We start from the raw sequence: 27,528 nt of genomic DNA on the forward strand, positions 1-27,528 counted from the left end.
CTGATAAATTATAAAAGTTTTTAGTCCAAAAAATTCTGAGATAGATGGAGGAAGAATTTTTTTTTGAATAAATGAAAAATTGCGCAGTATCTCCAAAAGTCAGTTAAGAATGAATTATTGATGATAGTTAATGCCACATGCTATTAGTTGGACATGATAGTTAACTATTCTCTTGGAAGACAAGGTGAAAAAGAAAATGAGTATCAGAAGAAAACACTCTGACCTATTAATTGCTTTTCAGGGAAACAAACCAACATTTTATCTCACTGTAAAGAAAGTGGAGGATACTTGAGGGAAATAATACCGAGGAGGAAATTTCTTCAGACACAAACTATTTTTAGAAGATCATTTAATCAATTGGATTTCCTAGACTTGATTTGATTGACAGTGAGATTCAGATGATTCCCTGACAAGCCAGGTGACTAACCTGCCCCAGGAGGAGTTATTTTAGGAAGATAGAGATGACATGATCCCTTTCTCAAGGCGGCACTCATGACTCAGACTTTTCTTGGTGTTAGCTTGTGCCCATGCATACCTGGGGATAAAAGCTTGAAGAACTGTCCATTCACACATGGTGCTAACACACGGAGAGGCTCATCCTTCAGAACCATTTTCAGAATAAACTCTGGAGAGTAAAGTGGTGTTGAAGTTCCCCCTGGGGGTGGTTACTCTCCACAGATAGCCACGGGTCCCTCCTTTCGTCTTGTTTGCACGAACTGCTCATGTGCAAGTGATGGCATACAATTGACCCCCTCCCCAGCCCTCTTGAATTTGGTCTGTCCTTCCGGACTTGCTTGACCACTAGAGGGTAATGGAACTGATGTTCTGGAATTTTGGAGGCTAGTGACAAGAAGCCGACAGATTCCATCTCACTCTTGTTCTGGGGAAAACCAGGCCATGTACGGATTTTGGGCCGCCCCTCAGATGTTCCACCCATCCTCAGCCGAGATGCCTGGCATGGGAGCCTCTAGTTCCAGCCACCCCTTGATGGCAACTGTCCATGAGACCCTAAGTGTGACCTGTTTCGTTGAGCCCAGTCAACACGCATGACTATGACAAGTGATGAAGTATTGTGTGACCCAAATGTTTGGGATGTAGGTTATGCGGCCGTAGATAACCAGACATCTTGCCTTCAAGTGAGAATACTGAGCGTTGTATCCTATCCAGGCAGCATTTAAAAAACCTCCAAAAGTATCTTCTTGGCATGTTTCTTGTTGTTGTTCATCTAATTAGCACCCTGTTAAATGGTATGCCAAGAGTGTCTCTACTTCAGGCTACGTTTCTTGTGTAGGTGTATGTTTTCTGCGGGGCTGTCAACTCAGTGGGGCTACAAGCCTCTAAATTCCTTCAAGACTGCTACACACATTACTTTCTGGCATGATTATATCCCCTCTGCTGTCTGTCCCTGGACTATTTATAGTAAAAATTGATGTAGTGAAGGAAGGCAAAAAAAAAAAAAAAGCTACAAATAATATCAAAGCAAAATATGAATTTTTCTCTCTTCCTGTCATATTAGCCATTAATAACAAACTGTTGATTCTCTCCGAAGATCAATTTCCTCAAAATATACTACACTTTCTCCTGTGTAAGACGGAAATAGCAGCTTCCATTTGCATTTTTCCTGATTACCAGTGAGGTTGAACATTTTCTTGCCACGTGTTTATGGCTCTTCAGGTGAATTGCTCATACACATTTTGTACATTACCGATTTTTAGGACTTCTTTCTTACCGGCTGCTTGAAAAATCTATAAAGACATCCCTTGTCTGTGTCTTACATTTTGAATTCGTTTATAACTTATTTTATTATGCAGATATAGCAGGATTTCCTTAATGATTGTGCTTCTTTAAGAAAATCTTCTTTACCCTAATATCCACAGGATAATTACGTATATATTTCCTAGACATTTTAGATTAGCTTTACTCATTGAGGTGGTTGGACTGTTGGGGCTGGACTTTGGTATGTAATATGAGCAAGGAATATATGTATTTTTTCCCTCTGGCTGTTAAGTTTTCCCATTAGCATTTAACATGGAGCCATCATTTCTCGTGATTTATAACACTGCCTCCTTCAGAAGCCGGGTCTACACCCACACAGAGTATGCGTCTGTGGTCAGCAGGCCCTTGTTTGGTCTCTTTATGCGTCCTGTGGTCCTTTAAAATGTAGTATTTAAAAATTGTTTCTTGTTCTCTCACAGCATATTTCACTGTTATGAATGGGAGTCTTTGGTGTTTGATATTTTGATTTTGACCAATGAATAATTAATTCCTGTTTTTCACTTTGGCATCTCAAAGGGCCTCCTGCATCTAGTCAAACCAGGGACGCTGATTCTGGCTGGTCTGATTTTTAACCCCAGCATGACCGTGTGGGCATTGAGTGACTTACCGTTCTGCTCCTTTTTGCTTTATGCAGTCTGGGGTTAAGTTAATAAAAGCAATAATGTTTACGGTGACGCTGCTAATTGACTGTAATATCCCCTTTAACTCTATTTTGGGCTCATTTTCTGTGCGGCAGACATGGCAAACTTGAGATAGTAAGTAGTTCATTTCAATGAAAAGTGTTGTGATTCATCTTGATAGGTGAGAGGGAGTTTTGCTAAATGACAGAGGTATTATTATATGTGATCGTTCCAGCAGAGGAACCGGGAAGAACGTATCTTTAAACTGAAACTGAAATATATTTTTCCACTGTACCGTGTCACTCACGTTTCCCTCCATTTTCAGCAAGTTCAGTTTCACATTTTTCTCAGGTCGTGTGCCCTGGCACACACTTCCACGTGACGCTCTGCTTTAGCACAAAAAGAAGGGTTTTCTAATTTAACTATGATTTCTGAAATCCTGATGACTTTTTAAAAAATTTTATTTATTTTTTAATAAACATATAATGTATTATTAGCCCCAGGGGTACAGGTCTGTGAATCTGTCAGGTTTACACACTTCACAGCACTCACCATAGCACATACCTCTCCCAATGTCCATAATCCAACCACCCTCTCCCTCCCCCCTCCCCCCAGCAACCCTGTTTGTTTTGTGAGATTAAGAGTCTGTTATGGTTTGTCTCCCTCCTGATCCCATCTTGTTTCATTTATTCTTTAAAGTCTTTTTTTTTAAGATTTTATTTATTTATTTGACAGAGATCACAAGTAGGCAGAGAGGCAGGCAGAGAGAGAGAGAGAGGAGGAAGCAGACTCCCCGCTGAGCAGAGAGCCCGATGCGGGACTCAATCCCAGGACCCTGAGATCATGACTTGAGCCGAAGGCAGCGGCTTAACCCACTGAGCCACCCAGGCGCCCCATTTATTCTTTTCCTACCCCAAACCCCCCATGTTGCATCTCCACTTCCTTATATCAGGGAAATCAGATGATAGTTGTCTTTCTCCGATTGCCATATTTCGCTAAGCATAATACCCTCTAGTTCCATCCATGTCGTCAGAAATGGCAAGATTTCATTTCTTTTGATGGCTGCATAGTATTCCATTGTATATATACACCATATCTTCTTTATCCATTCATCTGTTGATGGGCATCTAGGTTCTTTACAGGGATAAATAAATCCCCCACCGATGTATAAATCCTCCATTAATACTGGTTCTCACATGTAAGGATTCCATTTCCAAAAATCCATGTGACTGACTGAAGTCAAGTGATCTGTGATGACATGAAGGTAGAAGTGACCTGTGGTTCTGATCAGAGAGTTTAATTGTTGGTGTGAAACCCTCCTGAGACCTTTTCTGCCCTTTGGTAATGGTTGCAAAGATGGCTGCCCCCATTGGCCTGTATCTCTGATGACCTATAGGCAGAGCCACCTGTTGCAGGGGTGGGGGGGGGGGATATAACCAAGCCACTGTGATTTGGGGTTATTTCTTCCCACGCCTGGCCCGTTCTGACTAGGAGGGGCTGCTTTCAGGTGGCATCAACACCAACAGAAGATAGTTAACAGGTAGACTGGAGGTAAACTGATACCAAACACTGTATTAAGGGCCATTTGTCTCATTCCATGATGAAAGTTTTGATAAAACAGAGTGTGGTCTGAAATAATTTGGGAGGTGAAAGCTCACAGAACCCATTTTGTAGACATGAAGAGCTGAAAGTGGCAAGAGCTTTTTATCCTCAAGTGGTAAAGGATAAAATTCAGAAGGTCTCTGTTCAGGACAGGACGATAGAGCTTATGTAGTGAGGATCAAATCAAGGGTATGGCTTCAACCCATTGTTAAATGTCTAAGTAGATTAAAAACACTTTTTTTTTTTTTTTTTTTTTTACATTGAGAGACAGAATGTGTGTCCAGTGAAATGTATTTTCTGACAGGTTCTTTAGATAAGGTCATGCTTCTGCTTTTTAGTTATTTCTTAGAGATCCTGAAGTGATTTGGCCGTATCTACAGCATATTCCTTTAACAAAATTGCTGATTGAGTGGGTTCTAAGGAAATCTGCAACACTTTTTTATTTATTGGGTCTTCTCACCCCAAGTTGTCTTTCTTTCTTGCTGTAAATATTTGTTAATTTTCCTTCCAAACTGGTATGATTCCTTCTGGCAACAAATTGATTTCATTCAGTAGTTACTCAGAATTTCTCACACAGGAGATGCTGACTTTTCAGAGACATCTGCATCATCTTAATAACAAAATCCATACTTAAGCAAATATTTTGCTACATCATAGGCCTAGGGGCTACTCGTCTTGGATACTGCAATTTCCTATAGCACTATGGGTGAATGTATTTTTGTTTTTAATAATTTCGTTTTGGATTATTCATTGCTAGCGTATAGAAATTAAAATTGATTTTTAAAATATTCTAGTATCCCATTACCTTGTTGAATTAGTTTATTTAATAGTGCTTTTAGTTATCCCATAGAATTTTATATATAGGAGATCATGCCAGCTTTGAACAGAGCTCTTTCTTTCAATCTATGAATTATGTTACTTTTTGTGGCCTAATTTTCCCAACTAGATCCTCTAGTACAATGTTCAATAGATGTCCTCCTAGAGTAGTTTTAGGTTCCCAACAACAGGGGAGGAAGGTACGGCCATCTTCCATACACCTGCCCCTAAAGCCTCCCCATTATCCGTATCCATCAGCAGGGAGGCCGATTTGCTATAACTGATGGACCTAAGTCACACCTCATTACCACTGTCATCTACATTAGGGGTCATTCTTGGTGTCATCCACTCTATGGATTTGGAAAAATGTATAATGACGTGTAGCCATTCTTACAGGATCACATATTGGCACTGACCTAAGAATCGCCTGAGCGCGGGTGCTCTGCCTGGCCACCCCTGCCACCCCAGATCCTTAGAATCCTTTTTCATGTCTCCATAGCTGTGTCTCTTCTAGAATGTCATGTGGTTGGACTCACACAGTACATAGCCTTTACAGATTGGCTTCTTTCATGGAACAATATGCACTTGGGTTCTTCCGTGTCTTTTAATGACTTGGTTGCTTCCTCCTTTTTAGCACTGAGTAACATGCTGTTGTCTGGATGGACCACAGTTTATTTATCCACACCTACTGAAGGACCTCTTGGTTGCCTCCAGGTTGTGGCAGTTACGGCTAAAGCTGCTATAACCATCCCTCTGCTGTTTTTTTTTTTTTTTAATATTTTATTTAACTCCTTAGAGACAGCATGAGAGAGCAGAAGAGCAGAGTGAGCAGCAGTGGGGGGTGAGGAGGGCAGTGGGAGTGGGAGAAGCAGGCTCCCCGCTGAGCAGGGATCCCTGTGTGGGACTCAATCCCAGAACCCTGGGATCATGACCTAAGCTGAAGGCAGATGCTTAACCAACTGAGCCACCCACATGCTCCCATGTGCAGGTTTTTGTTGGGACATAGCTCTCAGCTCCTTTGGGGAAAATACCGAGGAGTAGGCTGCTTGGAACTTATTATAAGGATGTTTAGTTTTGGAAGAAGTTGCCAAACTCTCCCAAATTGTCTATACCATTTTCCATTCTAGTCGGCAACGAATAAGAGTTTGGGTACTCCCTGTCCTCATTAGCACTGGGTGTGGTCAGTGTTTTGGATGTGGCGCACTCCCCGAGGACGTATGATGTGGAACATCTTCTCACATGTTTACTTGCCATCTGTGTATCTTCTTTGGTGAGATGTCTGGGTCTTACTTTTTAATCAGATGGTTTTCTTACTGCTGTTGTATATATCGTTGAGTTCTTTGTATATCTTGGATAACAGTCCTTTCTCAGGTGTGCCTTTTGCAAACATTCTCTCCCTGCCTGGGGCTTGTCTTCTCATTCTCCTGACATGGTCTTTTCTTCTAGTGAGTTCTCAAGTTGTGTTATACTTTTCAACTCCAGAATTTCCGTTTATTGCTTTTCAGTAAGTTCTATTTTCTTGAGACATAGTCATATCTTCCTTTAATTCTTTAAACATGGTATTTTTGTCCTGTGAACATCTTGGATGTCCAAGATATCTATAATGTTTAGTCTGTACTCCGATTTTTAATTTTACATTTTAGTCTGAAAAGTATTGGATTTTGTCCAGTGCTACTTAGACATTACCCCTCGGTCAGCATAAGCCACACTTTGCGCAGCGTCTGTGCTCAAGCTCTCTTGGCCAGCTAGATTTTAGCCCTCACCATTCTATGTGTGTATAGCTTAGAGGTTCCTACCATAGTTCAAGTTTAGTTCTTTGTCCCATGTTCAGACAGGGATTAGCACTTTGGACATCCCTCTCCAATCACTCCTGGAAGGGCACACTCTTGGGCATGCCTGCAATATTCCAAGACCACCAGGGATGGCTGTGGTTTTATTATTAAGCCCAGTTTCCTATGGGTTCCCCTGGGTGGCTTACTGTTCAGCCAGTGTTTGGTTAGAGCCTAAACTGGATCCTCTAGTGACAGTGAGGCTTCTGTCCTTTGCTGACAGTTATGTGGCTTGGGGACTATTTTTGCTTAGCTCTGCGTCAAACTGTTTTAATTTCCCCTGAGTGGGTACCACCAAGCACTCCCGCACAGCCCTCTGGACCCTCGGAGTTGAACAGGAAACCAGGATGGCTCTTAATGTCTATGTCTTGCCTTGATTCTGTTCAATTTCTAAGTGCCCCCATCAGTTTGCTACCATGATCATGGAGCTATTTGCTCCCTAGTTAAATACTCCACCAAGATCCCCATTGTTTGGTTGATCTCTTTAAGTTTGGATAGCTCCATATTCTTTCCCAAACAAGTCCCCTGGGGCAGAAAAGCAGAGTCCCTCATCTACAGAACCTGTCATTTTGTTTAGGAGCTGCGGGTAAGGACAGTGGCTCCCTTCTCCTGTGTGATCCCTTGCTCTAAAAGCAGGTGCTGGATGGCTTGTGTAACCTCCTTGTATAATCTTGTTGGCTTGGGTTCTTCCCGCAGCACAAAAAGTCCATCTTAAGAGTCAGCTGGGGCAAAGACAATTAGGGCCAGTCATGCTTGGGTTGCTACAATCGGAGCAGGGCTTCCATCCTATGTGGGGATAAGGGAGCCTGGTCCTCAGCTATGTCTTTTAGGAAAACAGCTTCTGCCATCTGGAGCTAAAAGAAATCAGCAATGCTAGTGACTCACCCCTTTTGTAAAGAACTCTAGTCCTAGCCTGTGAGCTACAGGAAGGGGAAACCTCGTATTTTCAGCTGCCGCACAGAGTAGTGCTTTTTCCACATGGAGCTGAGGGCACGTGCATGGGTCATGGGTCAAAGGTCACAGATTTTTACTCTTCTGACCAAGCCCACAGGCCCTGGTTTCTACATGCCAATACTCACTAAAGGAATCAAGGATTCTTGGAGGAGATAGAGAAACTTCAGGATAAGCCTAAAGCATCTTGTGCCAAAAAGTAAATCAGTGTTTAAAGTATTACGGGGATTTGTCAGGCGTCCATTTGCAGGGGCTCCCTACAGGCAACATCTGGAACAATCTGCGCATAACATGATCGATAGTAACAAAACATGCACTGAATTAAATAAGCAAATACAAGTCCGTACTGATAGAAATAAATGAATGTTGGGAAAGAGAAAGGTGTCATGTCGAGCAGAAGACTAATAAATATAGAAATAATGGTTTATTATAAAAATCACTTTTTGGCAACCATCACAGTCATGATTGATGCAGGCAAGTATCATTAATAGATGCTAAATACAGTGGGTAAAATATTAATGAACAGAATATTTACATAATCTTAAAGTATCTCCCTCAAATTACTTGTTAATCACAAAAGAAAAAATAGTAACTTTAGAGGGAAGAAAACTGGTAGACACCATCTAATGAAATGACCAACTTAGCATCACTAACCAATGGACAAGCTGACAGCTTGTAAAATAATGCAGTGGGAAGACACAGCATCATGGCTGGGGCGTTCCTTCTAAAAATGCATCACCTGGATCCAGTCACAAGGAAACATCAGGCAAATACACGTTGAAGGACGTTCTGTAACGTAATTGTCCTTCAACAAGGTCATGAAAGACAAAGGCATGAAAATGGTTTCATATCAAAGGCAAATGAAGGTACCTAACAATGTGATTCTGAACTGGGCTTGGGCCAAGAAAAAATTGTGATGGAGGACATTATTAGCACAACTGGTAACGTTGGAATAGGAACGGTAGCATACATGAGAGTCTTGGATCTGAGTTAAGTATCCTGGTTTTGATATATTGTGATGGCATGTGAAAAAAACCATATTCAGGAAATAGCCTCGGACTTTATTTGTGGAAAAAGAGATGTGATGTTTGTAAATGATGCTCAAGTCCTTCAGAAAGATATACCTACATATTTGGAAATTCGTAGTGGGTCATCAGAAAAGTACACAGCATTTGACCACTGTTTGGAATTTCTGTGAAAATAAATGGCAGGGGGTCTGGGGGGCTCAGACAGTTAAACCTCCAACTCTTGATTCTGGTATAGGTCCTGAGATCCTGCCCCTTGTCAGGGCTCTGCCCTCAGCAGGAATTCTGCTTGAGACTCTCTGTGTCTCTCTCCCCTCTCTTGTGTGCGCGCGCTCCCTCTCTCAAAAAAAAAAAAAAAAAAAGGCAATGGAGAACACTCCATTTGCATTCCTATTAAACAACAGGTTAATTTTAATCATTTGTTTCAGTAGAAACAGCTTCACTCTGCACTCCCCGGGATGACAGAATGCTTAAGGAAACTGCTTAATCGACCTGATGTAATATTATGTACCCACTAAATATCATTACAAAATACATGGTTAACATAACCGTATGAAAGCATTGATGATAGCTGTATAAAATTAGTATGTGAGCTTGGAGTGGAAAGAAATTTGAAAATAATTTAATTTGTGATGGAATCCTGAGTATCCTCTCTACTTTCTTTATTCTTGGGCTAATGTTCTTTCAGAGAAAGCAAATTAACAAAAAACCGAACCGATCGGTCCTGGAGTCCAGCAGGAACACACTGCAAACATTCTGAGCCGACAGCCATTGAATTCCAGTGAATTCATTTTTATGGGCATTAAATGACATGGAAACAATGAAGGCTGTAGTGTTCAACCAATTCGGATTGAGGACAGATTACCCATTTGTTAGGAAAATGGAACTCCAATCCTGGCCTTCTGGACTCTCACGGCCCCCACCACGGCCACGCTCAGTCCACGAAAAGACCACTCCAATTTATTTCCTTTTTGGGGGGAAGCCGGCACAGAGAGAAGCACTTCCCAAGTTCAGTTGCTTTGTTCAGTATAACAGCTCAGTTGGATACATTCACGATATGTATGCTCTCTGCAGCAGGGGACAAAAACAAAGGTTTTGGCATTGAATTTTTTTTAAAAGCTCTGAGCATAACAACACACACACACAAACCTCATCAGCAAACCACTGGTGTTCTAGCCATGAGCACAAAATAAAAAAAAACAAAACAAAGAACGGTAAAAAAAAAAATTCAGCTTCTGCATTTGTGTTGACAAATTCTCAGAGATAGGATAGTTGTTCCAAGAAATGATGAAAAAGAAGACAATCTTGTAATCGCCAGACTTGATGCGAGATAAAACACTGACTACATAGAATTTCTGCTTCATTCTTGGCGGTATATTTTCAGATCCCTTTAAATGATAAATTCAATTAATAATCCTGGATGTGGGTTTCAAAAGTACTGCAGAAGCAACCAGAGACGGGACAAGACAGCTTTTAAAGCTGGTTGTATTTACTGGGCAGTTTGAAGAAGATACATGGGAAGACTCTTGCTGAGTAGTTAGATTGGGGGTGGGGGGTGACAAAGGAAATTTCCCGGTGGGCATTCCCCTGAAGGACTGAGACCTACCCGGCAGGAGGCATCCACTGGGCTGTTCATGACCAGTTGAAACAAATCCTAATGCTCCTTTGTTAGGAAAGAGTCTACAGTCAGGTTCAGGGTCAACCTAGCATAGATAGGGTCACTCAAATTCTTTAACAAGACTGGTGGGGTGGAATACATTTGGGATACCATTTTTATCTTGATCAGTCTATATAACTAGGAAGAAGGGCTTCTAGTAGATGATCTTGGGGAAGTAATATTATGGAATGTTAATTCCTAAAGAAGTTGGAGAAAGTCCATTTCAAAAGCCGTCCAATCCACGAATTATATAAATAATGACTAAAGAAAAGTAATTTCAAGGGAGAGGTCTAGCCCAGGCTCCATCTAAATCCTAAATCCACCAGTGAGTGGATGTCCTCCGTAATTATGTATATGAAATACACTGAGTACATAGATTATAAATTTATGCACATGTGCATATAACGCATTTTATGCATATAAAAATATAGTTAACATACTTGTTTAAAACTATAAGAAAAACCTGGTACCTCTACTCAGTTCCAGAAATCACACTGTACTGGTTCCTTTGAGGCCCATTTTCCCTGCTGATCATTAACTTGCTTTACTTCCGTTTTATCATACTAGGTTTTAGTTTTAAGACGCTAAAATCAGGCTTGATCCCACAACGTTATTAAATTTATGAAGTGCCATACCATGGACAGGGGTTTAGGATCTAGGAAGTAAGGCCAACGAGGCATTTTTATGAACTCAAAGAATGAAATATTTCGCATTTGGAGGGGAGGGGCGGAGTAAGACTGTAGCACTTTCCTCCCCCCTCAAACACTCACACTGAACAATTTTTCCTCCAGGCTCCTAGCCCGTCTGGCGGGGCCTCTGCAAAAGACAGACCAGCAGGGAAAGAGAGAAGTTTATGACCATGTGCGTCTCCTGCACGGGGCAGCCCTTGGTGATCAGGAACCCGAAGAACCTGGGCTTCTATAGAGCATCGGAAGATAAAGAACCATAACTTTTCAGAGAGGTGGCAAGACTAAGGCAAAGGAATTTGAGTTTCTAGGGCAGTGAATGGTGCAAAGCTAAGGGCTACTCGGTCAGGTTTGTTAGGTCCCCCTCATGCCATCTCGGAGCTGACTGGGGTCTAGAGTTTTCTCCAGCAGTTGACATCTGTCCTTCCTGGCAGAGAAGGGAGAGGGGACACCTGTACAAATGGACGTCCTGCTTTTAGGCAAATGGGAGGACAGAGAGCTTTTCTCGTCTCCTGTTGCTCGGTTGCCTTTAGCTTGAAATAATCCTTGTGCCAAAGTGGTGTAGTCGCTACTCCTCAGTGTCAAATTTAAGTATTAAAAAAATAAATAAATAAAGGAGGGGCACCTGGGGGTTCAGTTGACTCTTGATTTGGGCTCACGTCTTGATCCCAGGGTTGTGAGATTAAGCCCCAGGTCAGGCTCTGCACTCCCTCTGCCCCTCTCCCAACACCCACCCTCTTTGGGGAAAAAAAAAAAAAGGAAGTAGAAGGTAGAATAGGGAAAAAGGACCGAGAGTGTGGGCTCTGGAAACTACAGTAACAACTGACTGTGTCGGCAGACTGCTGATTTTAGAGACGTAAATACTTGCAAATACATCTCCAGAAATCTGACTTAGAGAGTGGTTTAATTTCCTTAGAAGTTGTTACAGGCAGGGACGCCTGGGTGGCCCAGTCCATAAGCCGCTGCCTTCGGCTCAGGTCATGGTCTCAGGGTCCCCGGATCGAGCCCCACATCAGGCTCCCTGCTCAGCGGGAAGCCTGCTTCACCCCCTCCCACTCCCCTTGCTTGTGTTCTCTGTCTGTCAAATAAATAAATTAAATCTTTAAAAAAAAAAAAAAAGAAAAAAAATAACATTGTCCTGAGCAGACTGTGGGAGATAAGGAAGACTCTAGGAGGAGGAGGAACCCTTGGGAACAGGTTAAGGTAACTTTACCTCTATACAGAATTCTGGAAGTTCAAAAACAAGGTCACAGGTAGAATGTGGCCCAAATTATCTTCGGGCCTCCATGTAGAGAAAACAATGGCCACTATCCAGAAAACAGCAATTGGCTTCTGAAGGTGTACCCAGTGGTCTGAGAGCCTGCAGCCCATCAGGTGCGTAGTTCAGTGGCTGCAAGCTTTTCTCAGCATCCCTATTCAGTGCTTGAATGCATCCTTCTATCCAGTTCTATGTGCTACTTTCCCAAAGTACCCAGTCCTGCCCAATACCTAAAGTCACCATTTTTAAGGCTAACTACATCCAATTCTTAGCCTGGGTGCGTAGATGAATTCTACAAAAAGCTGTATTTCCAGATCTCTGGCTTTCTTTGTTTTTTTTTTTTTTTTTTTTACCGTATCACAGTGAAAATGTAAATGACAAAGGTCTTTCCTTCTCAGATTGTGTGCTGGGTCCCCTGCAGTTACTGGAACAATATTCGCTTATTGTCAGAAGGTCAGAATCTCCTTACCTGTGTGGCCCGGGAAGCGCCTTTCCTACTTCCCAAATTGGATCCTTTTCTCAAAAAGCCACATTCTCTTTGCCTGAGGGCACTCTTGCCATACTCCTGTATTTCAGTGCAAGCTTCATTATCCAGAAAAGAAAAATTATGATTGTCTTGGCTTCTCTGAAACTGTAAAAACTCACAAGACCCCAGTCTTTTTCCAGTCACCTGAATTTTCCCCCATTAACCAGCTGATTTATTCAATAACAGTAGCACAGGAATATTTCTTGGACACTTCTTCGTCTATCTAGTCCGTTAGAGGGTTTTTCTGTGTATCAGATTCACCGCCTGTGAGAATTAATGCTACGAGATACCAGTCCAGATGCTGCTATGAAGGTATTTTTTTTACATGTGACTAGCATTTAATTCCGAAGATTTTGAATAAAGCAGATTAGCCGTCCTAATGTGGGTGCGCCTCACCCAATCAGTTGAAGGCCTTAAGAGGAAGCCTTGTAGGACTTCCAAGGGAGAGGGGATTCTGCCAGCAGACCCCTTTCGACACTCAGACACCAGCACCAACTCGTCCCTGGGTCGCCAGCCTGTCCTGCAGGTTTCAGACTTGCCACCCCCACGATAACGCCAGCCAATCCCTCCCAATCTATTTTTCCGTACAACTCTGGCTCAGAGACCGCCCCTCTGTTCACCAGCTTCAGTCCTTTTAAAGACTTGTCAATACAATGACCTATAGGGCCTCCACATTACCCTCAGTTTATCAAGCTTTACACAGGCACCTGATCTTCCTTTTCTAGAATATTTATGTTAGAAAGCTTGTCGGGGTTTTTTTTTTTCTCCTGCCTCTCTGAGATGATAAATCTTTTAGAAAGCCTCTTCCCAGTTTTGCATCCCATCTTTTTGAATGTAAAACACCGAGGAAGATAACAACGGGCACTCCCCAGTTTCTGGGAGAGCTTGCGAGAGTAAGTCACCCATGGGCCTTGCTCTGGATTGTGGTAGTTTTGTGACGGGAAGTAGTTTCACAGAGTATCATTTTTCTTTGGGTAAAGCCAATCAGCAAACACAGATGACTTGCTCTACTTCTCACGCCAGCACTTAAAAACTCCCTCCGGTCCTCTGTTTCAGTGAGGTTGAGCTCAGACTAAGTGCTGGTCTCTCTTCCCTACAGTAACCGCCTAGAACATCTCTTTCCCTGTTGAACTTCTCTGCAGTCTTTGCTTTGGTGATACGGACAGACTACTTCCTCCTTCCTGAATTTGGTACTGAGGTTACTCGTAATTGGCTGGAAGACAACTGTGGGGTTTCTGTGGGAGAGCCAGATCTCTTCAGTCCTTCAAGAATTGTGTACCTGCCTGAAAATGAAGTTTCTTATTAAAAAATATATATATTTTGAAGCATACTCTGCATGGGAGAGGTAAATAGTGAATGCAAGCCCTAGGAGTTTAAAAAAACATAGTGATTGTAAATTTCCTCTCTTGGCTTTACCGTTCTCAGTTTACCGGGCTACTGTTAGAGCCTCTTTCCTGTGGCATTCACGTCTCACTCCACGGACCAAAACTTAACTCTGCACTGGGAACAGAGGTTCAAATCAAAATGTCTAAGCCAGATACCCAAAGTCCAACATAATTCTTTATGTCCGAAATTATGTACTGCTAGGAAATGAAGGCTGAAGTGTCATCCTGATATTGCAGAATATTGTGCTATTTGTGAATGTTTACTGGCCTAATAACCAGTTCTAGATTATTTTTCTCCTCTTGGGCCAATCTGATTCCCCAATCTGAATACTTAAACATTTTGTCTGTTGAATTGAAGCCTCGCAGCAGAATATTTTATGAATTATAGACTAGAATCCTTTCCATATTGCGAGAATTTGAGACACAATGGCCTCCTCTTCGTCCTGTTAGGTCAGGGCCCACTGTCTGGACCCCAAGTGGGGTGGTGATTTGTCTTGACCTGCTTTGAACGGAAAATTACTATTCTAGAGGGTGTCATTTGCTATGATGATATATAGCCCTCCCACACAAGTGTTCACATTGTTTAGCCAAAAACCTTCTAGAATCTGTCTACATGGACAGAATATCAAGAACCATCTAGACTGGCCTGTGCTCATAGAACTGATACTTCTAGAACGATTTACTCAAGAGCTAGATGTAAGACTCGGGGTAGAAGCAGTGTTTTTACTCATACCAGCCACAGTGTGTTCACAAACTGGAAATCTTCACTGAGCTCCGGGTCTAGAGTTTTCAGCAGGGCTTCGTTAATGCAGGTATGATTTATTAAACCCTGGGACCTGGAATGGAACTCCATCTCGAAACCCCCTCTTCTTCCCAGAAGTTGAGGATGCCCAAAGTTGCAGTGCTTGAACCAGGGATGAGTCTCTCTGGGGACCAGCTTTCATCCTGCCGTCAACTAGGGCCCCACCTCCAGTCCCCTCATTGGCATAATAAACACACACCTGTCTCCCAATTCCAAGGGTTTTACAAATTCCTTATCTGTTTTTTGCCTCTGGTTCCAAGTATATTCTTTATTATAGCACAGCTGATAGCTCTAAAAATTTAGGATGCATGAGATCCACAAAGGAGACCGTTTAAAGATTCACCCTCTGTAGATCTGAACCGAGATTCAGAACTTCCTAATTTTCAAGAGCATATAAAGAATTCTATGTGGGGCAAAGAATCCTATGTGGCTGATGAGGGTGTCACTTGATACCATCACTGGGGAACAGAAACCTGTCAATATCCACTAAACCGAAGCGTATGAATACCCCTGATTTAGCAAATCCACTTCTAGGTCCATACTTGATAAAAGTCCCTACTGTCAGAAATGGACACATCTGAAATGCACACACACCCACACAGAAGATGACTGGGTCTCTGCCTCCTTCACCCTTCCCAGTCATCCAGTTCTTGGTTTTTAAGCTATTTTATCATCTATACTTTCTTATAGTACTGTAAATTATTTTTCCATAGACATGCTAATGAGTTTAATCTGTGGAATGCAACTGATTATTGTCCTGTAAATGTTGACAAATTGAGCATTTTTTTATGTGTAAATTCATTCCCTGTGCCCCCCCTCCAATTCCTGATTGCCTATGTATATAGATATATTGTTTGAACTGTCCTTTGAGCCAGTGGAACATTTGGCTGGCTTACTCATTAATTGAGTTCTATAAGATCTATGGCAAGTATTCTTTTTTACATTCGCATGAAAATTATGATTCTGCCCTTTAAAAAAAACGTAACCTTTATCACCACCAAAACCAAATGCTAGACCCTTCACAGAAACATTATTTACATGTGGGTAAGGAAGGGTTAACATTGGGTCTGCAACTCTGTTTTATCCTCCTCTGGGACAACTCGGGCAGTTTTGTCCTTTAAACACACTGATGGAATTTACTACCTAGAAGATAAATGAAGGTCTTCTGGGGCTACTGTACACTGATTTCTTACCTTATTTCCCAGCGTGCTATTCCTGCTCTGTCTGGGCTATATATTGTATGTAAACCTCCAGGAAGGATGTTCAGGGGGTGGGAGTTTCCACTGCATCCCTCTGAACCCAAAAGGCATCTTGGAGTAGAAGACAAGCTGAACCATGGAGCTGCATCTAGAAAGAGACAAAGTAGTGATTACTTTGACATTAGAGCATTTTATAAAAATTCTGCTGGACTCTCTTCTAATACTCCTGGAGGTGTAACTCTGCGGTCACCATGTATTTGACTAACAATCCACAACTGATAAATGTGTAGGCAGTTTCAAGCTCAATAAAGTTAGAGGTTAACCAGAAAATATTGATAATATAATTTATTGGCCTTTAGACAGCCAATCTCATACATAATTTAGCAATCTTAGACATTTCTTTCTTGACTAACCAAACAATCGCCTTCCTTCTCCGTCGTTAAGTGAGTTCGTGTATTCCTGATGGTTCCCTCATTGATGAGGTTAATAAAATTTTGAGAATTGTGCTGTACATCCTATTATCATCCAGGGCTAAGAAAAAAAGGCATTCTAATATACTCTCATAAAAATGGAGGTCATATATTTCATTTACATTCCATTAAATATTACCTAAATTTTAAATACTGTTGAAATTTCACTATTTTTATGACTAGATGCCAACAGTTCTTCAACCAAAAAGTTTAACAAGTCAAGAAATGTTCTGAGAGGAATACAAGGTCAATGTTTATTCTAACAACTTGGATTCACAGTTACATATTTAGGATACTTATGGTTAGGATCATTGTAGGCTTTTGTCTTTCTTATTTATGGTCCTAGTGGAAAAGAACATTTGTTTTTTAAGAGGTTACCTGTATCCATTTCTTCACACCAGCAGCAATATTCACCTTAACAGAACTTTGTGCCTTTGTGGGATGTTAATATCTTAAATGACCTCTTTTTTTCTCATAAAAAGACCCTACATTTTGTTTTGGATGGGATATTTGAGGCAAATATAGAAATTGCTATCCAAAGTTAATATAAAATGGTATTTCATAGGAAAAGAAGTTTTTCCCTTTTTAACTAAACAGATTTTTGAAAAGTATTTCCCTGTTATCATATGGGTTCTGAATTATTTTTTAACATCTTATAATACAGGATTCCATATTCCAGTCTTACATATAAAGAGCTTGGAAGTCATTACTCTATCTTAACAATAAGTAGAAATAATGGAACACATAAGAAAATCAAAAATTCATCTCAGATCTGTCAGAGATGTGAGGTCGCTGGGGAAACTGCAGTGCCAAATTTGGAGACAAAGGTGGAAACAGAATCACAACTTAACAGAGTGAAACTCACAAGCAGAAACCTTGGTTGGAACCAGAGCTGGGTTCCTTTTACCCAGTACCTCATGTCCTAAGAGCAAGAAAGAAAAAAATCTTAGTTTGAAGAAATAGATGATGTATAAGAACCAGACTCCTGTTTCAGGGATGTTAAAATTAGAAGACCAGAATTCAAAACAACTGATTGATATGCTAAGGGCATTTATGGATAAAGTAGAGAGTATGCAAGAATAGATGTACCTTGTGAAGAGAGATGGAGATTCTTAGAATGAACCGAAAAAGAAATATGAATGATCAATAACACTGGAACAAAATGACCAACTGAGGAAACAGTCTCCGAACTTGAGGACCTCTCAATCGAGTCTTTCAAAACTAAAAAGCAAAGGAAAAAACTCAAAAAACCACACACCTCTCACAGAATATGCAAGAACCCTGAGGCAAGTACAAAAGGTATAATATACACATAATGGGAATACCATAGAAAAAAAGGAAACAGAAGAAATATCTGAACCAATAAAGTTTGAGAATTTCCACCAGTTAATGCTGGATACCCAACCACAAATCGAGGAAGCCCAGCAAATACCAAGAACAATAAATGTAAAAACAAAAACAAACAACTTACACCAAAGTATATCCTATCCAAACTTCAGAAAATCAAAGATAAACACTTTCAGAAACCACACAAGCAATGAAGCATTTAAAGTGATGAGAGGGTAAAAAAAAAAGTCACCAATCTAGAATTCTGTACCCTGCATGTAAGGAGAAATACTTTCTCACACAAGCAAAATTTGAGCAAATTTGTTGCCAGTGGATTTGCTTTGCAAGGAATGTTGAATTCTGGGGCACCTGGGTGGCTCAGGGAGTTAAGCCTCTGCCTTCAACTCAGGTCATGATCCCAGAGTCCTGGGATTGAGTCCTGCATTGGGCTCTCTGCTCAGTGGGGAGCCTGCTTCCCCTCTCTCTGCCTACTTGTGATTTCTCTGTCAAATTAAAAAAAATAAAATCTTTGAAAAAAAATGTTGAATTCTCAGCAAAGTGAGTATAGAAGCAATGTATGCCAATGTAATAAAGAACATATATGACAAATCCACAGTTAACATCCTACTCAATGGGGTAAAACTGGAGGATTTTTCTCTAAGATCAGGAACAAAGGAGTGATGTCGATTCCCACCACTTTTATTTAATATAGTATTGGAAATCCCAGTCACAGCAATTAAGAAAGAAAAACAAAAGGCCCTGAAATTGGAGAAGTAAAACTGTCACTGTTTGCAGATGACATGATACTATATATAAAAAACACCCTTAAGACCACCAAAAAAACTATTAAATGAATTCAGTAGAGTCACAGGATATAAAAATCACATACAGAAACTGGTTACATTTCTATATACTAAAAATAAGCAATCAGAATGAGAAATTAGGGAAACAATTCCCTTTATAATTGTATCAAACAGAATAAAATACCTAGGAATAAATTTAAGCAAGGGAGTAAAAGACCTGTACTCTGCAAGTTCTGAGACACTGACGAAAGAAACCGAACAGAGCACAAATGCAAAGATATACCATGCTCATGAATTGAAAGAATAGTCTTAAAATGTCCATACTACACGAAATAATCTATAGATTCAATGCAATCAATCCCTGTCAAATTTCGGTGGTATTTTTCACAGAACTAGAAGAGAGAATCCTAAAGTTCGTATGGAACCACGAAAGACCCTGAACAGCCAAAGTAATCTTGAGAAAGAAGAACAGAGCTGGAGGGAGCATGCTGTCTGCTTTCAAACTATACTATGAAGCTGTAGTAATCAAAGTATGGTACTGCACGAAAACAGACACACAGATCAGTGGAATAGACTAGAGAGCCCACAGAGAAACTCACAATTATATGGTCAGTTAGTGTCTAGGACAAACGAGGCAAGAATATATAATGGAGAAAAGACCATCTCTTCAATAAATGGTGCTGGAAAGACTGAACCACTATCTTATACTGTATGCAACAATAAATTCAAAATGGTTTAAAGACTTGCATGTAAGACCTAAAACCATAAAATTCCTAGAAGAAACCATAGGCAGTAAGCTCTTCTACATTAGTCTTAGCATTTTCTTTCTTTTTTTCTGATCACTCCCCTCAGGCAAGGGCAAAAATGGCTAAAACAAACAAAGGAGATTAGATCAAACTAAGACGCTTTTGCACAGGGGAGGAAACCATCAACAAAATGAAAAGGCCACCTACTGAATAGGAGAAGATATTTGCAAATCATACATCTCACAAAGGGATGCTATCCAAAATATATAAACAACTTGCACAATTTAAAACAAACCCCACAATCCAATTAAAAAATGGGAAGATGACTTGAAGACATTTTCCCCCAAGAAGACATCCAGCTGGCCAAGAGACACATGAAAAGATGCTCAACATCACTCGTCGTTAGGGAAGCACAAATCAAAACCTCAGTGAGATACCACCTCATATTTGTCAGATTAGCTTTTATCAAAAGGACAAAACATAAGTGTTGGCCAGGATGTGGAGACAAGGGACCTCTTGTACACTGTTGAGAGGAATGTAAATTGGTGCAGTCACCATGGAAAACAGTATGGATGTTCCTCAAAAGAGTTAAAAATAGAATTACCCTATGAGCCAGCAATTCCACTGCTGGGCATTTATCTGAAGAAAATGAAAACACCAATTAAAATGACAGATGCACCCCTATGTTCACTGCAGCTTTACTGAGAACAGCCAAGATATGGAAGCAATCTAAGTGTTTGTCAATAGATAAATAGATAAAGAAAATGCGGAGTACACACACACACACACACACACACACACGCACACACTTGTGCATGCGGTGGAATATTACTAATATTACCTAGAAAAGAATGAAATCTTAGGATTTGTGACAACGTAGATGAAACTAGAGGGTATTATCTAGGTTAAATAAGTCAGACAAATACCATTTGTTCATTTTGTTTTTTAGGTTCTACATGTAACTAAAATCAAACAAAACAGAAACAGACTCATAGAAGAAACAAGCTGTAAGTTACCAGAGGGAAGGAGCTGGGAGCAGCTGAAGTAAGTCAAGCGAAGGGGATCAAGAGGTACAAACTTCCAGTTAGAAAAGAAATAAGTCACAGGGATGAAATATACAGCAGGGTGGGAAGGTATCAAAATATACCAAAAGTTCTTCAGAGAGAGGTAAAATGATCTAAGTCTGAAACTCAGATGCACATAAAGGAATAGGAGAAGGCAGAAAAAAGTTTAATTTTCCTATTCTAAATTAATAGATTAACTATTACAAGGTACTTGCACTACTTGCGAAGGGCCTATAACAGAGCATGAAACTACATGAGGCAAACACGGACAGAAATGCAAGGAGGAAGAGATGAATCTGCTGTCAGAGTTGGATACCTCAACATTCCTGTGTTGGAAATGGAAAGATCCAGGAGGCAAAAAGCGAGTACGGACATACTGAAGTCAACATACACAAAGGCCACTTTGTTCAACAACAGCTTCTCAAGCTCACAGAGAACATTTTGGGCCCTAACACACCTTCACAAATTTGAAAGAATAGAAACTATACAATATCTGCACTCTGACCATGATGGAATTAACTAGAATTAGTACCAGAAAGATAGCAGAGAAATCCCCAAACGCTTGGAAATTAAAAAAGATGCTTGTAACACATGGGTCAAAGAAGAGATCCCAAGAGAGAAATTTTAAAATATTTTGAACTAAATGAAAGTGCAAACACAACTTACCGTAATCTGTAGGATGCAGCGAAAGGAGTGTTTACGGGGAATGTGATTCTTCCCCTTCACCAAGCAGCGGACAGACCTGCAGTTGCCACTCAGCACCCCCCGCCCCCCATCCCAGAACCTTCTAGTTCCTTTGACTTTCAGGCCAGATGCCTGCTTATCCCCATCACACAAGGGCACCAGCTCCTCCGGCAAGATACTCACATCATCAAGGTTGAGGACATCACAGACTTACACAGGTTCCTGCCCATCCTCCTAGGTGCCGGCTCTTGTCTGCGGGTTCTGTCTTGTCCATGATGATGCCATTTTACATTCTTCTTCCTCATTTAACTGTCGGTCATGTTGACTTCAACCTGAAGCATCAAAAACAACAGACTTAGAGACTGTTTACTGGTTCCCACAATTGGATAAGCTCAAATCCCTGAGACAGCCAAACAGGCAACCTAGAGACCACTTCATGCTTAATGATGAAAGATTGGACATTTCCCTCTAATCTCAAGAACCATATAAAATGTTCACTCCTGTCATTTCTAGTCAGCGTTCCGCTGGAGCTTCTAGCCAAAGAAATATGTCTGGATAAACAAATACAAGGCACACTACTGGAAATGAAGGTATCTAACTGTCTTTACGAATAGCGTGATCAACTACATAGAAATTTCTAGCATCTACTTAAAAATCTACCAAAGAAAGTGAGTTTAGCAAGGATACAGAAAGTGAACCAAACAAAAAAGAGCACATTCAATACAAGTGGTTGCTGGACCTCGGTGTAGGTGTAATTGGGCAGGGTCACAAAAGGACCCCTTGAGGTGACGAAATGTTCTGTATCTTGAGGTGTTGGTGCTTGTATTAGCATGTATATTTTTTAAAACTCATTTTATTATTTTTTTAAGCTAGGATCCTTGGCCGTGTGGGGCCTGAACTCACAACCTTGAGACCAAGAGTCACATGTTCGACCAACTGAGCCAGCCAGGAGTCCTTAGTATGTGTATTTTTTTAATTCATGGACATCTACACTTAGCATGGATATATTAAGTAAATGATATCCCAGTGCATTTCAGAAAATTCAGAAAAGTTTATTTTTCAATAATCTCTATGCCCAACGTGGGGCTTGAACTCACAGCCGTGAGATCAAGAGTCGCCAAGCTGTACTGACTGAACCAAGCAGGAGCCCCTCAGAAAATTTTAAGACTAGTGATAATCCCCAATCATTTTACAACCACATTCAAGAATATCTTCACTCATAAACACAGCCAGATTCCTTTTAAATTTGGTAACTTAGTGAACTTGAACAAATCACTGATGTGTTTGGACGAGAAATGTGATCGTCACACACCTTGGGATCTCATCTAGGAACAACAGGACCCGTGGGGCTGTTGACAGAACTTTCTGTGATGATGTCAATGTTCTGTACCTATCCAATACAACAGTCCAAAACTCCATGTTGTTACTGCATGCTGAACGAGAGCTGCTGAGCTGGGAAACCAAACAGTTTGCAACATCTAATTTTAATTTATTTTTCTTACCTTTTTAGGAGTGGGGAGGGGCAGAAGGAAAGGGAGCGTGAGAGTCTGAAGCAGGTTCCATGTCCAGCTTGGAACCAGACACGGAGCCTTGTCTCATGACCCTGAGATCAGGACCTGAGCTGATGAGAAATCGAGAGTTGGATGCCACCCGGGAGCCCCCTGATTGTAATTAATTTAAACCTCAATAGCCATCTGTGACTCGGGGCTGCCCTAACAGAAAGTCCTTTTCACCTCAATCTGGAAGTCGATAGCTATACCAGTCATTAAAAAAAAAAATCATCTTAGTTTTATTTATCTCAACATTTTATGAGAGGCAGCTTGAGTTAATAGTCTGTGATACAGTGTGAATTACAGAGGACACAATACAACCGCAAAGACAGCAAACCCACGGACTCTGAAGAAGCGGTCTAATTGGCCTGTGTGTGATTCCTGACTCTCATATGTGTCATCACACACAGCCTGCTGGGGGGATCAATTTCAGCACGTACAGCTTGTGGAAGCGGAAGCGCTACGTGGACACCTCCTCCGTGATGCTCGCTGCAGGTAAACCGGAACACTGGTGTTAAATTATTTTCAAAGAAGCAAAATCTAAAATGACTTGCATTTGGAGACCACCACCTGGGGAGCTCAGTGGCGGATTTTCGACAGTCTGCCTGAATTTGCTCATTCCTGGAGGTTAGCTCATTAAAATATTGTCTCCCCAGACCAGCCTCCTTTTCTATGGTGATTTAAGATGTGCACAGCGTTCTTAAGCAGAATCACTAACTTTCCCACAGACCCTCGTGTAAGAAACAATACTTCTCGGTGAGGTGGGAATCAAGACCTCAAAGTACAAGTAATCCATTGACTTACCTTTCATACACCTACAAATCTTCACCTGGTAGAAAACATGGCAATAAAAAAGAGGAGTCCCTGGAATAAGCGGCACCGTTTTACTGTCATTTATGATCTGATTCATCCTTATGGAATGTCTATTCTAGACAGAGCAAGTTGAAATTAAATTTTTATTGTTAAGTCTGGACTCAAAGGATTCGTTCCTATAGAGAAAAATAAAGGTTCTGTCTAGAAACTGTACTTAACTATATATACACATATGTTCTATTGAAAAATATACATATATACTTCTATATGTATATGAAATATGTCCACTCAAGTCTTAAGGAATTACATGCAGAGATCACACAAACCATGTAATAAGTGACAGTTACAGACAATATAGTGTAAAACAGCCCCAACAGATCTTCCAAGGAACACAACTCTGGTGAGGATCCCCTGTTACGTAAGAGTCCCATGGTCGTATGGAACAGGGAACTGCTGTCCAATTTCCCTTTGGGAAAGGCACTGAGCATGTCTGCACCTTAAGGCAACTGAACTCCTATGCAACAGTGGAAAGTGGATACTGGTGTCTCACGAAAGAGTTTACAAATGTATTTCGACCAAAATTCTCCTTTCCATTGAAACGCTTGTTAACCTGCTCTAGGACTAATAGTCCAAGGAACACAATTTGGCAAAAGCTATCACAGAAAGCTCCATTCATTTTTTAAAGTTACAGTATTCATTTCAATACTGATTCAAATGCAATGGCCATGACTTACAGAGTTTCCTGTATTTTCCTAAGTTTGGGGCAGCCTTACCTAAGATGAATCTTCCCATATTTAGTCAGAATGGATGTCAGTATAATAATCTTTGCATGTATTTTTCCATTGAAAAGTGCACCTTTGTATATACATGAGCTTATGCATATAATGTAGCACATCCTGTATTAAAATGTAATGTTAGAGGAGCCTGGGTGCCTCAGTTGTTTGAGCTTTGGACTCTGGGTTTCAACTCACCTCATGATCTCAAGGGTCATGGGGTCCAGCTGTGTGGGGCTCTGGGCTCGGGGGAGGCTGAAGATTCTCTCGCTCAGCCCCTCCCCCCTGCACATGTGCGCAGGTGTGCTTTCTATCAAATCTTTAAAAAGAAACATAAATACAAATTATATACAATATTATGTATTGACTTTATATATGAACAGATTCTGCATATAGTTAATGGGCTGCAGTTTCCTGCTGATTGAAATGTACCAACAGGAGACGAGTGTAAAAAGATCCCTGGGTCTTTGGAGCTTCTCCTAATTTCTGATGGTCTAACTGCTTGCCTGAGTCAGTTGATCTAATTTTTACAAGCAAAAGAGGGATAGAAGACATTATATCTTACCATGTTTGAAAATGAATCCCAGGGAATTTCTAGAAATCCATAGTTTTACATATAAAAATATTTATCTTACATAGAATAGGAATCTCACATAGAAGATAAAAATATAAATAAAGGGAAAATGTTATTACAAAGATTAAAAAATTGAAAGCAAGGTGAGGAAGATTGGATCAGTTAATCCTTAAAAATGTGCTTAGTTCTAATATTCTGGGATGCTGTATTTGAAAATGAGTATGTGATTTATTTTACAGGAGTTTTACTGGGCCTCTTGTTTTCATGCTTTTCCAGTACAGCATCCAGTGACTTGATAAATGTGCTGTAAAAATGCATCTTTAAAGGAAATTATATTCTGAATTTATTTAAATCAGAATATACTTTACAAGAATTGTTTTCAGGACTTGAGAGAAATTAAATAAAACGGCAATATTTAGGAATTTACTTTGTATCTTTGAATATGAAGTAAGTTCACTCCACACTGGTTATAAATTCACATGTACATTCAAATTCAGTGTTTGATTAATATGTATTTTACGGAGTCTTCATTGCTTCATAATTATCCTCTATTGCGGTAAAAATTATTCTTTGAAATCATAGATTTAAAAAATAAGCTCCATATCTCATTTATTTTCCAGTTTTCTTCTTTTAGCAGATTGACTATTCATTTTAGGAATATTTTCCTAAAGATGTTTTCATTGTATGAACATCTTTTAGTTTACTACTTGTTGCTTTTATGCTTTATTATTTTTATTTAAAGGAAATCAATCCCTTGACATTCTTTATGTATTTTGAGCCCTTCTTCATAACATTACGTTAGAATGGGGTGATAAATAGGACTCACCCCTCATGCATTTCTGGTAGATCTGACTCTGTGCGCGTGCAGTCAATCACCCTAGTAAGATAATTCTGCATATCTCAAAAGAAGGGCTCTATCATTTCAGCAATGTCTGCTCTGGGGGCTAGACAGGTGTTTTGGCTCCTGTTACTCTATATTTTTTCTCTCTGCTTTGGTATCCCCAAAATACTGCATTATCTGCTCCATGGTATTCTTTATATAAATTCTATTTTGTTTGGATTATATATTCTATGATTAAACAATGAGATCATACACTTTCATGAATTTTTAAAAAATTCATTTAAAATATAGGAGGTAGAAATACCTCAATAGTTCCAAGTTACTCTTTTAATAATGATAATAAAACATATACACACACATGCGCGTGCACGTGCATATATATATATATATATATATATATATATATAATTTTTTTTTTGTTTGGCACTGGATGGCACGTTCCTGGGCAGACAGAGAAATCCTATAATTCAATGTTATCAGCCAATTGCAGTTTACTATGTGCTAGGCACTGTGACAAGTGATTAAGATGTAAACTCTAACATTTAACTCTCATAGCAGCATTTTAGAGATTCTGAAAAAAAGAGATACATGGAGATTAATTAACTCCCCAAGCCACAGCCACAGCAGCAAGACAAGGAACACACACACACGTACACACACAGAGCCAAAAGATACAGCTACTTACATTCTTGATAATTAACCTCTAGTTTTTTTTTTCTCCACCATCCCTAGTCTAGTACAACTGAAAGTAATTATAAAATAAATATAGAAATTTAGCTGTGGGAGTTTTGAGCTGGTAGATTTCCATGACTGGGAGAAATTAATGTTTGGTCAAGTAGAGTGGGTTGGGAGGTAGTTGATAGAAAAAACAACACAGAGTTGTTAAAGAGATAAAAATTTTTATGGTGATGAAAATGTGCTCAGTTGTAAAATGTTTTCAAATGTGTTGGCTTTTTTTTTTTAAGATTTTATTTATTTATTTGACAGACAGAGATCACACGTAGGCAGAGAGGCAGGCAGAGACAGAGGAGGAAGCAGGCTCCCTGCTGAGCAGAGAGCCCGATATGGGGCTCTATCCCAGGACCCTGGGATCATGACCCGAGCCGAAGGCAGAGGCTTTAGCCTACTGAGCCACCCAGGTGCCCCCAAATGTATTGGCTTTTTGATAATACAAATATGGGATGAAAAGCAGTTGAATCAACTGAAATGCAGAGACTCACACACATTTTTCCATGTTTTTGTAATGGAAGTAAACAGTAAATGAGGATTTGGCTTAATTTAATTTAAGGCAAATTTCACAGTTATTTTATATCTAATCCACAAAAGTAATCTACAGTACCTTCTTGGATCCTTCTGGTTCTGTCACAGGAATCGCAGGTGTGAGAGCCTCACTCGTGGGCTTGGGAAAGCCACAGAGGATGGTTAAGAGACCAGGTGCAGATGACCAGTATCCTTGAAACAGAGAACAGATCAAGGAAACAATGTATTCAAGGATGTGATGTTTCCAAAAGGAAGGAAGGTAGTAGGTAATGCCTGTAGGTCAGTCATTCACCTTCTATGAGAGGAGCCCATCAACAAAAAAGCAAAAGGAAGGAGAAGAAAAATAGAGTGTGCCAAGAATGAGTCTCCAAAGAAGGTCTGGTTCTTGTGTAGAAAGCTTTACAACTCTCCTAGATAAGGAAGGCCCAAAAAAGAGATTCTACAATAGCATAGAGACATCTCTTCTTCCTGGAAAGGCACACTGAATACATC

At 40.3% G+C, this 27,528-nt stretch overlaps 1 long non-coding RNA gene across 4 annotated transcripts in view; it reads right to left on the reverse strand.

Moving 5' to 3' along the window:
* Nucleotides 1-3,490: 3,490 nt before the first annotated feature.
* The window catches only part of LOC116579648, a 41,188-nt gene continuing 17,150 nt past the window's right edge, over nt 3,491-27,528 (reverse strand). For 2 of the 4 annotated variants that reach the window (XR_004281360.1, XR_004281359.1), the window contains 6 exons: nt 27,116-27,228; nt 24,560-24,680; nt 21,440-21,557; nt 16,127-16,280; nt 12,690-12,802; nt 5,808-9,687 (listed from right to left, as the gene is read on the reverse strand). This is a non-coding gene — a long non-coding RNA (uncharacterized LOC116579648). Of the gene's footprint in view, nt 3,645-5,807; nt 9,688-12,689; nt 12,803-16,126; nt 16,281-21,439; nt 21,558-24,559; nt 24,681-27,115; nt 27,229-27,528 lie in introns of those variants that run through there. The other 2 variants (XR_004281362.1, XR_004281361.1) reach the window with 2 other exon arrangements.

This window comes from Mustela erminea, chromosome 19, assembly GCF_009829155.1.
Source record: "Mustela erminea isolate mMusErm1 chromosome 19, mMusErm1.Pri, whole genome shotgun sequence".
Classification (NCBI taxonomy): Eukaryota; Metazoa; Chordata; class Mammalia; order Carnivora; family Mustelidae; genus Mustela; species Mustela erminea.